This window comes from Aptenodytes patagonicus, chromosome 2, assembly GCF_965638725.1.
Source record: "Aptenodytes patagonicus chromosome 2, bAptPat1.pri.cur, whole genome shotgun sequence".
Lineage (NCBI taxonomy): Eukaryota > Metazoa > Chordata > Aves > Sphenisciformes > Spheniscidae > Aptenodytes > Aptenodytes patagonicus.
In genome coordinates, this window is record NC_134950.1 from 28,780,893 (window position 1) to 28,788,528 (window position 7,636).

The 7,636-nt window shown below is 44.3% G+C and overlaps 1 protein-coding gene and 1 long non-coding RNA gene across 5 annotated transcripts in view; one reads left to right on the forward strand and one right to left on the reverse strand.

Annotated features, from left to right (window-relative positions):
• Positions 1-442, reverse strand: part of LOC143156254 (Y+L amino acid transporter 2-like) — a 26,733-nt gene extending 26,291 nt beyond the window's left edge. Inside the window, exon 1 of one of the 2 annotated variants that reach the window (XM_076329449.1) lies at positions 384-442. The gene's annotated coding sequence lies outside the window, so the exon portion shown is untranslated. Of the gene's footprint in view, positions 1-217; positions 324-383 lie in introns of those variants that run through there. The other variant, XM_076329448.1, reaches the window with a different exon arrangement.
• LOC143156255 (uncharacterized) overlaps positions 1-2,630 on the forward strand; it is a 3,368-nt gene extending 738 nt beyond the window's left edge. For 2 of the 3 annotated variants that reach the window (XR_012994587.1, XR_012994588.1), the window contains exons 2-3: positions 414-517; positions 1,713-2,630. This is a non-coding gene — a long non-coding RNA (uncharacterized LOC143156255). Of the gene's footprint in view, positions 1-413; positions 715-1,712 lie in introns of all 3 variants that reach the window. The other variant, XR_012994589.1, reaches the window with a different exon arrangement.
• The last annotated feature ends 5,006 nt before the right edge of the window (positions 2,631-7,636 follow it).

A 7,636-nucleotide genomic window follows, 5' to 3' on the forward strand; every position in this document is an offset into this window, starting at 1 on the left:
ATTTTCTTTTAAATTTAATCTACTCATTGTTAAATATTTATCAACTCAGTTATTTTTCTTAACCGGAGAATTATACATCTGTGGCTTTTCTAATGATTTATGACATGATGCATGATACACAAAACAGGCTGATCTGGTGTTAAGATCTTATTTTAATTAAATAAGCTTTAAAAAAATCTCTAAGATAAAAAAATAAGCAAAGAAAGAAATTACTTACCCAATGTATTCAGCTTTGTCTTCTGAAACAGTATGTTGCCCTGTCTATGAAGTACTTTTGGAAAGCCAGTATGGTATACAGCACAATATCTACCGAAACAAGTAAACATCCAGAAAATAAAGTCTTCTGGGCAGAGCAAAAAGTTAATGAATGCAAGAGCACTAACCTGGGATTTTTGTTTTCCATGAACGACAAGGCCAATAGCAAGGCAAAAATTTGTACTCATGTGTCAAAGGGCATCTGGAAGGAGCTGATCCAGCAGGTCAAGAGTCTTGTCACTGGACTGAGTTGAGGCACCAGGTAACAGGACTTCATCAGAATGGGCTACTAATCCACACTGGAAAGTGAAATAATTGAATTCAAACACAGATATCCCTCCAATCAGCCTCACTAATCCAACTGGAAAACAAGCAGGACAGTTGCATCATGTTGCACGTTCCATACTGTAACCCACAGTGACCCAAAAGAATAATAAGAACAACCCAAATCTTTCTATCGTAAGTCAGTGCTCCTCCTATTTTTTCCTTTTAAAGTAACATCTTGTAAAAACATGCTTTCTGTGATAGATTGAGACAGGTCTACAGTTAATGTTTACACAGAAATGGCTGTGCTTTTTTAAAACACTATTCAAAGCAGGTATGTGACAAGTATTTTGAATAAACAGCCTCCAAGTTGCTTTATTTTTATCTATGAAGGACAGTTATTTATCCCTGAGAGCTCTGTAAGTCTGCCTCAAAAGATTGCACAATTCCAGCTGCCTGCAAGTCTGTGGTTACGTACATTATAATATATCAAGAAACATTTTGGCAACAGAATTGTTTTGCAGGGATGTTGTTCTCTGCTGGAAGAGCAGAGAGGCTGAGTGCCACGTTCTTTAATCAGGGCCTCTGTCGTCTTAAAATCTTTTTCTTCTGTCAGGGCAGTATTAACAAACGATAGCCTAAAAACCAGAATGCATATTTTCAAGAATGCATAATTACTTTTACTCTGAAATTTCAACTTCAATTTGTCCTGTTTCTGATTTGGGGCTCCAAACTGGTTTTTGATTGTGTGCTACATTGAGGGACTCTGTCATCAGACATTTGTCCCCTCTTAGAGCTAGAGAGCACCTTTATATTGTTCATATATCCCCCTCCTAAGCCATCTTCAGCCCTTTGTTTTAATTCTGTAGAGGTTGCATGTTGGAACACGAAACAAAACATTTTCTTCAATAATGCTTCCCATATTACTATTAGTCTGACCGTGATGGTTACATCCTACTTGACATTTCCCACAAATTTACAGTAACAGCACATAAATCAGCATTGAGCAATCGTAAAGCATGCAGTGTGCATGAAAACCGTTTCTTTCTTGAACATTTCTTCTGTGAACACAAAATCTAGTTCCTTTGCAAAGGAAGATTACACTTATCTGCATTTTAAGTAAGCAGGATGGATAATGTGAAGAAGTGAATATGACTTCCTTTATAACATGTTTTTCTCATTCATTTTTACAGTCTTGCAGAATTTGACTAGCGCTTCTGCAGTGAGGATTCTCCTGTGCCAACTTACTGCTCATAGCAATTCTTCTGTGTGTTACAGCTACACATATGCACATTTGCTCATGGAACAGCAAAGTGAAGTACACTTGCCTGAATAAGCCTGTGACATTTTCTGGTTTCTTGCCTACACCTCCATTACCGCTCAGGAAGGCTTTTCATACTCTGCACTGGAAACAAGAGTACTTCAATTTTTTCCAGAGCCCTCTTCATTCATACCATTACCCAGATGCAGCAAACAGTTCAGCTGCACCTCTGCCAAGTCTTGTGCTTCCTCCTGTTCCTTACCTCTGCTCCCTGCATCTTAGTGCTCAGCCAGCACAGGCTCCTACAGTCCTCGTCTACAACAGATGCACTTACAGTTAACCCTGATTGAAAAGATACTGCCAAACACCCTCCGCCATTAGCTGCCAGAGTCTGAATGACAAACAAAGGCCACCATTTGTGTTGTCTTGGTAAAATCAGATCTTTACTTACTTTCCCATGAAGTTGATGCAGGATAGAGCGTAGTGCACAGACCATGTCAAGGAACCTCTACCAACCACGTTAACTCAAGGTATGGGAGCAGAACATGAGGATCAGCAAGGCATTGCGCATACAGCAATGAACTCCATAGCTGGTGAGTGTGGCAACAACACGTGCAGGACTGAGCCCTGGTTGGGCTTGCTCATCATTATATGCACATACCTGTTTAGGTTGGCACTAGTGCAGAGTATTTCTAAAGTTTTCTTTTTGAGGAGTAGCAGCACATCACCAAGACCACATGGTTTCCAGGTGCTGTGAAGGAGGACAAGTATAGTAAAGAGTGTGAATAATAACCTAATAACACAAGATATTCAGTGTAGTCAAAATTAAAGATGATTACAGATACTTGAAGCAGTTACACTACTAAGTGACTAGGTGCTAAAATGGCATATGAAATCTAATGGTAACAAGTGCAAAATAATATGTATAGTCCAATGTTTCTGTTTTTCCCCATGTACATGTAAAAAGATGTTTTTTACATGTACATTTTATAAGGCTCTCAATGAGCTATTAGAACTTGGAGAAAAGCGCTTATTGTCAGCAAGGACAGTGCTCTGGAACATCAGCAGCATTCCTCCTTGGAGTGGAAAAGCTGAAAAATCTGTTAGGAATTGCTAATGAAGAAGTGAGGAGTGCACAAAATACTGTTGTGCATCAGAAGGGGGGGGGGGCAGAAAAAAATCAGTCAGCTTTTTGAATGGTAGTCTTCCTGAGTGCTTGCAGCCCGTTCTCTGAGAGAGCAGGGTCCCACCTGCCACATCCACAGATCTGGCATGACTCTGCCTGACTCTCTTGGCCGACCCTGAAGCTGCTGCCACAGTCAAAATCAGCGCTGAGTGTTCCAGTTGCACAGAAAACTGTTCCTCTTTCATAGTACTGGACTTAAACAACAGAAACGTCAGACTTTGACGCATTGGCTCATCTGTATAATTGTCACCTCCACGCACCCTTCACACACCCTGTGTGGCAATGGTGGGTTGACCTTGGCTGAACGCCAGGTGCTCCCCAAAGCCGCTCTATCACTCCCCTCCTCAGCTGGACAGGGGAGAGAAAATATAAGGAAAGGCTTGTGGGTTGAGATAAGGACAGGGAGAGATCATTCACCAATTACCGTCACGGGCAAAACAGACTCGACTCGGGGAAGTTAGTTTAATTTATTACCAATCAAATCAGAGTAGGATAATGAGAAATAAAAACAAATCTAAAAACACCTTCCCCCCACCCCTCCCTTCTTCCCCGGCTTAACTTTACTCCCAATTTTCTCTACCTCCTTGCCCCCAGCGGCGCAGGCAGACAGGGAATGGGGGTTGTGGTCAGTTCATCACATGTTGTCTCTGCTGCTCCTTCCCCCTCAGGGGGAGGACTCCTCACACTCTTCCCCGGCTCCAGCATGGGGTCCCTCCCATGAGAGAGTCCTCCACGAACTTCTCCAATGTGAGTCCTTCCCACGAGCTACAGTTCTTCATGAACTGCTCCAGCGTGAGTCCTTTCCACGGGGTGCAGTCCTTCAGGAATGGACTGCTCCAGCGTGGGTCCCCCACGGGGTCACAAGTCCTGCCAGCAAACCTGCTCCACTGTGGGATCCTCTCTCTCCAACGGGTCCACAGGTCCTGCCAGGAGCCTGCTCCAGCACGGGCTTCCCACAGGGTCACAGCCTCCTTTGGGCGCATCCACCTGCTCTGGTGCGGCATTCTCCACGGGCTGCAGGTGGGTATCTGCTCCACCGTTAACCTCCATGGGCTGCAGGGGGACACCCTGCTTCACCATGGTCTTCACCACGGGCTGCAGGGGAATCTCTGCTCTGGCGCCTGGAGCACCTCCTCCCCCTCCTTCTTCACTGACCTTGATGTCTGCAGTGTTGTTTCTCTCACATATTCTCACGCCTCTCTCCAGCTGCAATTGCTGTTGTGCAGGGTTTCCCCCCCCCCCTTCTTAAATATGTTGTCCCAGAGGCGCTACCACCATTGCTGATTGGCTCGGCCTTGGCCAGCAGCAGGTCCATCTTGGATCCGGCTGGCATTGGCTCTATCAGACATGGAGGAAGCTTCTAGCAGCTTCTCACAGAAGCCACCCTTGTAGCCCCCTGCTACCAAAACCTTGCCACGTTGTGGTTTAACTCAGCAGGCAGCTAACCACCACACAGCCGTTCACTCACTCCCCCCCCCACTGCAGTGAGAGGGGGGAGAGAATCGGAAAAAAAAAGTAAAATTCGTGGGTTGAGATAAAGACAGTTTATAAGATAGAAAAGGAAAGGAAAATAATAATAATAATAATAATAATGATAAAAGAACATACAAAACAAGTGATGCACAATGCAATTGCTTACCACCTGCCGACCGATGCCCAGCCAGTTCCCACCTGAGCAGCGGTCACCCCTCCCCTGGCTAACTCCCACTAGTTTATATACTGAGCATGACATCATATGGTATGGAATATCCCTTTGGCCAGTTTGGGTCAGTTGTCCTGGCTGTGCCCCCTCCCAGCTTCTTGCTGGCAGGGCATGAGAAGCTGAAAAGTCCTTGACTAGTGTAAGCACTACTTAGCAACAACTAAAACCTCGGTGTGTTATCAACATTATTCTCACCCTAAATCCAAAACACAGCACTGTACCAGCTACTAGGAAGAAAATTAACTCTATCCCAGCCAAAACCAGGACACCACGCAAACCCAATACAGTGGCTCAGGCACACAGCCTCCACCTCCCTTTCCCCATGCCTATCCCAAAGCTTTCTCCTTACCCCCTCTTCTGTATCCCTCAAGTCCTGAGTGTGGCTGCCCTCTCCTCCATTTCACTCTTGAGGAAATCTGTGTGTGCTTAACATGTTGAAGAGGGCAGGTTTATGGATCCTACCCCCTCATGGAGGGAGGCTTAGGGTCCAAGGAAAGAAGAGGTAGATAGGACCGAGTTCTTCTATCGAGTGGCCTCAGGGTTTCCTTGGAGGGCTGGGCTTTGGCTAGAACAACACTCATGACCTTACAGATACGTAAGTATTCAGAGCTGGGGGTAGAAAATTACTTTTCCTGCAGCTGTGCCACCTCTGGGTGATGGCAGATGAAGAGGGGCATCCCATAATGATTGCAGCAGCATGACAGCACCATTTCTGAATGTGACTCTGCAGGCTAGATTTATCATCATCATCATCATCATCATCATCATCATTATTATTATTAACTGACCCCAAGCTAGTTCCCTACTGACAGGCAAGAGTCAGCAGAGAGACTTCAGAAAGCAGCAGGATGCTCTTTTCCCTCAGCCAGGTATCCTACCAGTGGGTCCTCATCTTTTGTGTCCAACATTTCCTCTCCACTATGAAGAGACTGGAGGGTGGGCAACTACCACAGTTGCCTTGGCAGCACCAGGAAAGGCTCTGGGATCTGTCCCATCTGTTCCCCAGGGCTCCTCCATCCATCCACATGACCTCTGGGGAACAGCAGCTCATGGGGCACTGGCAGAAAAGCTGCAGCAGGCACATTGGCAGGCTGCAGAACATGTCAGAGGCAAGTGAGTGCAAAGGTGCATCAGCAGCACCAGGAAGTATCAACAGCACAAATCACAAATTCGGAACCAAGCCTGCCAGCCTGTGCAGGCATCATCATGTACTGTGCACAGCACGTAGAGCTAGGAAGCATAGCATCTGTGCTGTGCTCAAGTTCTGTTTGCTCTAAGGCAGAAGTTCCTTTCAGTGAGTTGGGAAATAGGAATAGGGTGCAGACCCTCAGACATGAGACATCAGATGCCATCTGGCCGGCCAATGACCACCCTCAGGCTTTTTTTTTTCTCCCCCCCTCCCCCCCCCAGCAGGACTGCCTTCACCTTCTTACACCTAATTTAAGATAATAAATTACAAAGTTTGCAACTCATGTAGACCCTACTACAAGAACAACGTACCAGCTGGTAAAAGGATACCCCTAAAGAAGCCGCTGTTCTTCTAGTTACTAAAGCCATAATTCAGGAAAGCTCTTAATACATGATGAATTTTGGACACACATCTAAGAAATGTGATTTTCCTACCTTGCATGACACAAATCTTTCTTTAGGCACTAGTAATAATGAACAAACGTGGCTTAAAATGTGACGTGCAGTGAAACACACAGTTCTGGCACCAAACTCCCACCGGCAAGGCTGGCAGCTTTCCTCAGAGCCTGTCCCTGCTACACATCTTCAGGTCTGCTCTATAAAAAGCACAACAATTCATCGCACCATTGCCCGGGTCTCAGCCATCTAGTTTGAATTTTACAGCCTTCAGAGAGAAGCAGGATAAAATTCAAATTCCCAGTTTATGCCAAAAACTTATTTTAAAAAAATTAAAAGACACCCTTTTCTATCCAATAAATTATACATCGTATTCTTGTGATTCAGTTCACAAAATAAGTTAAGACAGATATTGAAAAAATTAAGCTGTTGGCAACCAGTAACGCCCACACTGAAGCTTGAATCACTGAAATGGAGCAGATCTCACATCTCCATTGGCTTCCAAACAGCCATCACTTAGGATTTCTCATTTATCTGCTCCTTTTCATATAGAAGTTTAGGTAGATTTCAGCTTTCTTGTACCAGAAGTTTGGATTTTCCCAAATTTTAGACAGCGTTAGCAGAATTTGTAATTATTTATTAGTGCTTGTGTAAATCATTTGCCTGTGCTGTTTTCTGACAAATTAAAACCAGTAATTTCTTTACTGGGTTTGAAGCCACCTAGGTAAAATCACTAAGGCTTTCTGAAATAAGCTTAAAAAAAAAAAAAATCACATAACTTTTACTCTCAGATGGCCCCATTTGTGCCTCAACCTGGTAGTACCATCCTTCAGACAAAAAAGGGACAGTGGAGATGTTGTCCTGAGAAGGTTAAGGCAGGTCATGGCAGGAGAGACCCATACACATCACTTCCAAACTGGCAGGGCACTGCATGCTTGATCTTTGTACAGACCCAAACTACTGCTCATCATGTAAATACTAAAAATAAAATTGAATTAGAAGTTTGACCCAGCAACATGACATGAGAAGCGTTTATGGCAGATGACAAAGGTAAGGGAGGCATTAACTAAGGAAATGTGAAAGAGGCATTAACTGAGGGTTCCTTTCTATAAGCTGTATGTGGATTTCATCATACTACGATTTCAAGAGGAATTTAAGTGGGTGTAACCAAATAATGTAAAAGGTTATAGCTGCACCCTTTCTAATGTATCCGTTCTTAGCAGAACAAAGACGATCAGCACAATGTCCTCCTTGCCCCTGGGCTCCTTTTTGGACTGACATTCTTCTAATGCAGTGGTCTGAAGCACCTGCCCTGGCAACAAAATGGGAAAAACAAAACAAAACATAATAAAAATCCTGTAAAAATGCAATGTAAACTTCCTCC